This window comes from Pinus tabuliformis, chromosome 7, assembly GCF_031772625.1.
Source record: "Pinus tabuliformis cultivar Carrire ecotype Pingquan chromosome 7, CPIR1, whole genome shotgun sequence".
Lineage (NCBI taxonomy): Eukaryota > Viridiplantae > Streptophyta > Pinopsida > Pinales > Pinaceae > Pinus > Pinus tabuliformis.
In genome coordinates, this window is record NC_142293.1 from 1,977,962,290 (window position 1) to 1,977,969,161 (window position 6,872).

The 6,872-nt window shown below is 34.0% G+C and overlaps 1 pseudogene; it reads left to right on the forward strand.

Annotated features, from left to right (window-relative positions):
* The first annotated feature begins 1,514 nt into the window (after positions 1 to 1,514).
* LOC149256397 (uncharacterized) lies at positions 1,515 to 3,162 on the forward strand (annotated as a pseudogene).
* The last annotated feature ends 3,710 nt before the right edge of the window (positions 3,163 to 6,872 follow it).

A 6,872-nucleotide genomic window follows, 5' to 3' on the forward strand; every position in this document is an offset into this window, starting at 1 on the left:
TAAAGTTTTGCCAATCCATTATAGCTTTTTGCATGTATTCTAATGGATAAAATTGTCTTCTTATTGCAACAACAAAATCATTCCAAGAGGATAAAACATTACCATTTTTCTTCATGTCCTCTTGAGTTTTGGCCTCCCACCAAATAAGTGTTTCACTTTCCAACCTAAGAGAAGCAAGATGAATTTTGGTCTCATCATCCTTGATTCTTTGTATCCTGCAATACACTTCAATCTGACGAATCCAATTATCTAATTTCTCAACATTTACCTCTCCATTGTACATAGGAAATTCAAACTTTATGTCAAGATTTAACAAAGGAGTTTTACCATGTCCCTTTGGATAATTTGGAGGTGTTTGTGAAAGGGTAGAAGAAGTAGAAGAAGATGAGGATGAATATGAGGATGAGGATGGAGGTGAAGGTGGTGGCTTGTCACCATTTCCTCCATTCCCTTTTGGAGGTTTGTCTCCTTTTCCTCCATATCCTTTTGGAGGTTTTTAGCTCTCACCTTGCAACCTTGAGTTCCTCTCCTCATAAAGAAATTTTACCATTTCAAACATTTCAAGGAAGGCTTTTCTGAAATTTCTTTCATCTTCAGACATCCCTTCAGGACCTTCTTCAACAATGTGAGACCTTGGCTCCAAAAGTTCTCCCTCTCCTCTTTTAAGCTTCAACCTTGTAAGCATCAAAAAACACTTGCAAACAAAATCAAACCTTCAAAATAACCTGGCTCTAATACCAAACTAATATGTAATGAAAACTTGAAGGTGATGGAAAAATTTGCAAGTAAAATTTTATGTATTGTAGGCAATGGATCACTTTGCAAAACACATAAAATATTCATTTTAAAACTTATTTAATTAGGCCGATAGGCCTTCTTTTGAATCAGTCGACTATCTACACTTTTAATGTCAGTCTAACATCTGTGCACAGATTTTTAGAGCCATCCTTCTACTCTCCACTGACATCCGGATATTCGTTATGGTCTTCATCCTTCAGTTACTAGTCATAGTCTTCATCCTTCAGTTACTAGCAGAACTCGTCATGGTCTTCATTTAAGGACGGAATGGTGGGCATTTCTGTTATGGGCGCCAACAACTGATGGATGCCTTCCACTCGATGCCTTCCTCTCAATGCAGAGATCGTAAACTTCCCTTCTCTCTCAAAAGCCAAGCACTTCAGCTGCGGAGATCGTCAAGCACGCACAACCTTATAGTGCTCTTGTATAACCCCTAACATAGAAGCCTAATTCTGTGTATTCGAGTAGTCGACAGGAGCATTATTCTAGTTGGTAGCGACACCAAGAATCGGAAAGCCTCTCTCATTATTTTCTATGGCCTGTCCCTAGCCGAAGCGCTTCTGTTCCTGCTAGAGAAGGTCTACTGGCAATGGAAGATCATTGTACGAAAGTTGTTGTTACAGGTGAACACAAAATATGGCTTCAGTGATTCAGAGCTCCCCACCGTTCGACGATTTTTCTATGACACATATTCGCAGTGCGTCAATGGAAGCATTTTCGATGGTTTGAAGATGGAATTTGTGTCATACAACATGGAGCTGCTGCAGTCCTGCGGTATAAGTGATCGACAGCTGACAGGGGCTCGAGTTCTGTCGACGCTTGTGAATAAAGATGAGTTTTCCGATGACACTTTGAGGGCGATCATAAGCATGCGAGATGTGGTGGAGAGGCTAATCGAGATGCTGAATTGGAAGAACCATCAGGAGCAGGGGATTCGAAGAGCGGCTGCAGAGATCATCTCCAAATTGGTTAAGAAAGACAGGAATCGCGTTCGGGTCACGACCATCGCTGGGTCCATGGAATCTATAGCGTCTTTGCTTTACGATAGCAAACAGATTGAAATCCATTCGAGGCAGTATGGGGATGCATACAATTACACGGTTTTCAGTATGCTGGGACTGTGGATACTGAAAAGCTTGGCCATCGAGCACGAAAACTGTGCTAAAATCGGAAGCAGCAGAGGGCTGCTTCCCAAAATCATAGGACTCACAGAACTAAATCCTAATGCGCCCGAATCCCAGATCAAGACCGCAAAGCTCGCTCTGGAGCTCATGAGAATGCTGGCAAGCAGTACAGGCTCGACAAGAAAGGCCTTAAGGAGAGGCATCTCGGAGATAGTCTTCTCCATAAGTAATCTAAGAGACGTTCTTCATTACAGAGAAGTAACGACGCATGGTCTGCAAATCCTGGCCATCGACACATTGACGAGTCTGGCTCTCGAAGAAGAGGGGCCGAGAGAGCATCGGCGGCACTGGCGGTGTTTTGCGTTGTCTCTTCTCTGCGTTTCACATGGAGAGGATTAATATTGATATTAATATTACAAGAGGACCGGGCGACGATGAAACGAGGGAGCTCGTGAGGAAGGCAGGAGAAGCCCTGGCTCTGCTTTCACTGGAGAATAAACAAAACTGCAGAAGAATGATGAGCCTTAAGCTGCGGAAAAATCACCCGAATTTGATCCCGAGTCTCATCTCTGTGCTGGACGACCCAATTCGGGGTTTTCATGCTGCGAGAATTCTTCGGAATCTGTGCTCATATTCAGAGGCAGATTACGTTGAATTGAGGAAAATCACTGCAACGGCAGCAAAGGTAGAAGAATGTATTCAATTAATAGCATTTCTTTTTGAAATTACAACTCTGCACTGGGGCTCGATCTCACAACAGTTTTATCCGATGGATTAATTTATTGTGATATTTTTTTGTCAGGTCTTGAAGTTTGTGATGGAGAAACGAGGTGAGCATCAGGAAGCAGCAATAGGACTTGCTGCTCAGATCTTCAAGTTCATAACCAAATCAGATTTCGATCGTCTGTTCGAAGAATCCGACGGTATAACAAGGAGATCGCTGATTTTGGAACTTGTAAGGGTTCTCGGGAGGCACCCGCATCCGTCAAAGGAGTTTCTGAGTATTAGAAGATTTAGCATCGAGCTTCTGATCGGTGTCATGGAGATGGACAGGGTTGCAATATTAAGCAGTTTAAGCATGGAAATGAGATCGGAATTGGAGGAGGCTCTGGAGGCGGTGATGGAGACGACGTCGGAGTTGGAGAGTTACAGTACATTCTCCGGCAGTGTGGGATTGAGTAGGCATCGTCTACCTATTTCATCCCTCGTAGAGTCTGCCATGGACTTGCTTCATGATTAATCGCTCTGTCATGATTAGATGGAAAAAGCAGATGTGGCCGATGGCCCAATCATGGGAGAAAATATCCATAAAAGACAAAATATTTGGGAGAAAATATCTGGGAAAAAAACAAAATATTTGGTAGAGAACGCTGGCCATGACTACATGTACTCCGGAGATGAGTCATTGAAATTTTATAAGCTGGAAACGGTAACTTTAGATCAACTCAAAACATGTTTTATTTCATTTCATTTTAATATTTTTATTTAAGAGTAAGTTTCAATCAACCTGTGAAAATAGGTATATTTTTATGATCAGTATATATTCCTTTGACTACATGTACTCGGGAGATGAGAGTCATTGAAATTTTGTAAGCTAGTAACTGTAACTTTAGATCAACTCAAAAGATGTTTTATTTCATTTCATTTTAATATTTTTATTTAAGAATACATTTCAATCAACCTACAAATAGGTATATCTATATGATCAGTATATATTTATTTTAATTTTTTATTTATATGAAGTTTATAGAAATTAAATTTTTCAATATGTAAAAACAATTTCTACATAATATTTAAAGAAATTTTTATATGGTTAAAAATTTGAATTTTGTTAACTTTTAATAGATTTCAAGTTAAGAAATTTATGATGATTTTGAAGTTTTGAACAACACACTAATAAAATATTTTAATTATAATATACTTTTTATTTTCACTTAATTTATATATCTACATAGTTGACATATGTTAATGTTAATACTTGCTCTCTTATATTCAAAAGTAAATAACATATATCAATAAAATATAATATCTATGTTTTTGTTACTGATGTATTTTAAAAAGTTAGATGTAGCCACCATATTAAAAAATTGCAAATCTATATTATATCTTTAATTAGAAAACACTTCACCTATAAATGAAAAAACACTTTCTAGCTCTTTATATATATATATATATGATGGTTTAATTTATTTACTCAATATACATATTGAAATATTTGATTTAGAACTCGTATGAAACTTTTTTTGGGTTAATAATATTTTTTAAATGTTATATATCAATTTCATATTAAAAATGGAATAAATTATACACTTTATTGGAAATAGAAAATCAACATATAAGAAAAAAATTAATTTTAATTTTAATTATTTTAATTTTCTCTACACAAAATTGATATAAAATTATCTTATTTAATATGAATATTGAAATATTTTACTTATGATTATTATTATTATTATTTATTAATATATCTTTTTAAAATATTACATGTCAATTGAACATGGAATGAGTATAAATCATGTAAGATTAATAATATTATTTTCACATGCCATCTGCAAATATATATTAAGTAGTGAAGGAGTTAAATATCTTTCTCATACTAAAATGTAATTTATTTATTTTTGTAACTTTGAGTCTCTTTATATCTCTATATAAATTGATGTCAAATTAAAGTGGAAGTTAAAGTATTTTATTTGTAGACAATATTGATTTTTAAGCCAATAGGCCTTCTTTTGAATCAGTCGAATCTTCTTTTTAATGTTCGTCTAACATTTATCTTTGAGGAGTAGTTTTTCCATTACTTTTTTAGAAGAGCCCAATGATGAGGAGACAATACAGATGGAGTGAGGCTCCAACCATGGTAAGCGACAAGTGCTTATGTTTCCATATACGTAATAGTTCCTATCAGTGTAGTTCTCGGATTTCCTAGTGTTCCCAGATATTGAACCCTCATCTGCGTTGTTACAGGTAAACGCTATGCTAATTGTCTACGTTGTTACAGGTAAACGCTATGATAATCTGATCTCCTTCACTATCAGAAGATATGTTAATTAGACTTGGCTTTACTGTGTGAATATGAATTTTTCGAGAGATATTTAAAACTCTTAATTGTTTTCTAGACTTCTTCTTATGCTCATAATGATTGCCTCTGTGGGTCTCTTCTTCCTCCCTGCAAGAACAAAAAGCTTTGATCATGGTGGCCTTCAAGCAGAAATTAATTAGTGGGTCTCGTACAATGTCTCGTTGCAATTGATATTCATTCTTTTAGAGAAAATTTAAATGATGAATAGTCATTGTTGCTTTCTAGTGAGAGGGTCGAAGCTTTTGTTTTAAGTAGATATGTAGGTATGGTAAATGTTGGTAGCATTTCATACCAAAGCCCTTTCCTCAAAATTGGAACTACATTTAATAAAAATTAAATTTATATTTTATTGTGTATGCCTCTCCATGAGAGGCAAGAATGTTTTCTGAAACATGAACATAATTTTACTATACTGACAATAGTACTTAGTCTAGAGATAACATCGATAAGGATGAAAATAATTTTGTATGAAAATCTAAACAAACATTTTAAATACAATATAGCTAATATAAGATGATTTATAATTAACAATTTACTTTCTCCTTCCACTCTATGATCATGACTTCAAAATGTACACCATATTTTAAATAATGAATGTAGTTTTGATTATAAATTTTAACTATTGCAACTGCTTTTTATTGCAACTAAAGGTACTAAATCTTTTACAGTCTCACCCCTCTCTTTGAGTACTCATTTGTTTAATTGCATCTTTTTCACGGGTCTCTTTGAGCAGGCTCATTTGTTTAATTGCATTTTTGTCACGGGTGACATACTCTAGCAACTACCTATCATTGCAACTAAAGGTACTAAATTTATTACAGTCTCTCTCTTTGAGCAAGCTCATTTTTTTAATTGCATTTTTGTCACATGTGAACATAAATACTGAAGCATGCAATGAATTTATGTCTAGCACTAACTCTGGAGATGAATAATTTCCATGTTATTGAACCTTGCAAGGCCAGATGTTTTGCCTATCTCAGATTGGTATGATTCTCATGATGAGATTGTTGAGAAAGAGAAATTTATTGTTAGTGATGCTCTTGCCACTCTATTCAATGATGATTTCTGGTGGAAAAGGTTTGTTACAATTTTACCAGTCTTGTTTAGTTTTGTGGATTGGTTGGATATTCCTTTTGCAGACTATTCAAGGGCTTAGTTTTCAACTTTTCCAGGTTACAATTTTTTATAAACTCTATTGTTTCCATTTAGATTTTTGTTTTCTTGCATGCCATAGTTTAAGATAATCCTTGTGTTTTCATTGGAGGGAATGTACACAGAAATGCCTTTTGAAAAGCCCTTTTATTTATTTTGTATGCCTTTGTTCATCCAAGGCTTAATCTTCATTACAAAATTTCATTATTTTGTATTTTAATTTGGATTATATATGAAATTAAAATAGCACCACTTATCGTTCATATGTAAATTAAAATACATTGTAAATAAATTTTATTTAATTTAAAATATATATATTAATTAATAATATACTTTAGATTGTAGATGTTATGTGGTTTCCAACAGTCGTTATTCTCTATTTTTAGTATTTTGTTAGAAGTATATCAAATTAGTGTTTTTAGTTTGAACTATAGAAATTATATATATATATATATATATATATATATATATATATATATATATATATATATATATATATATATATATAACTATATAACTAAAATATCATCTTTTACAATATCTATATAAAATTTAAATTTGCCAATACATATGGTATATGGCATACATATCTACAAATGCTATTTTCATACCATTTTTCCAATTTTCATACAATTTTTCCAATTTAAAAAACTTATCAGCCTCTTTTTGCACCTTTTGGGGCAATTGCTAGTAGAATAAAATAGGGAAAAAATACCATA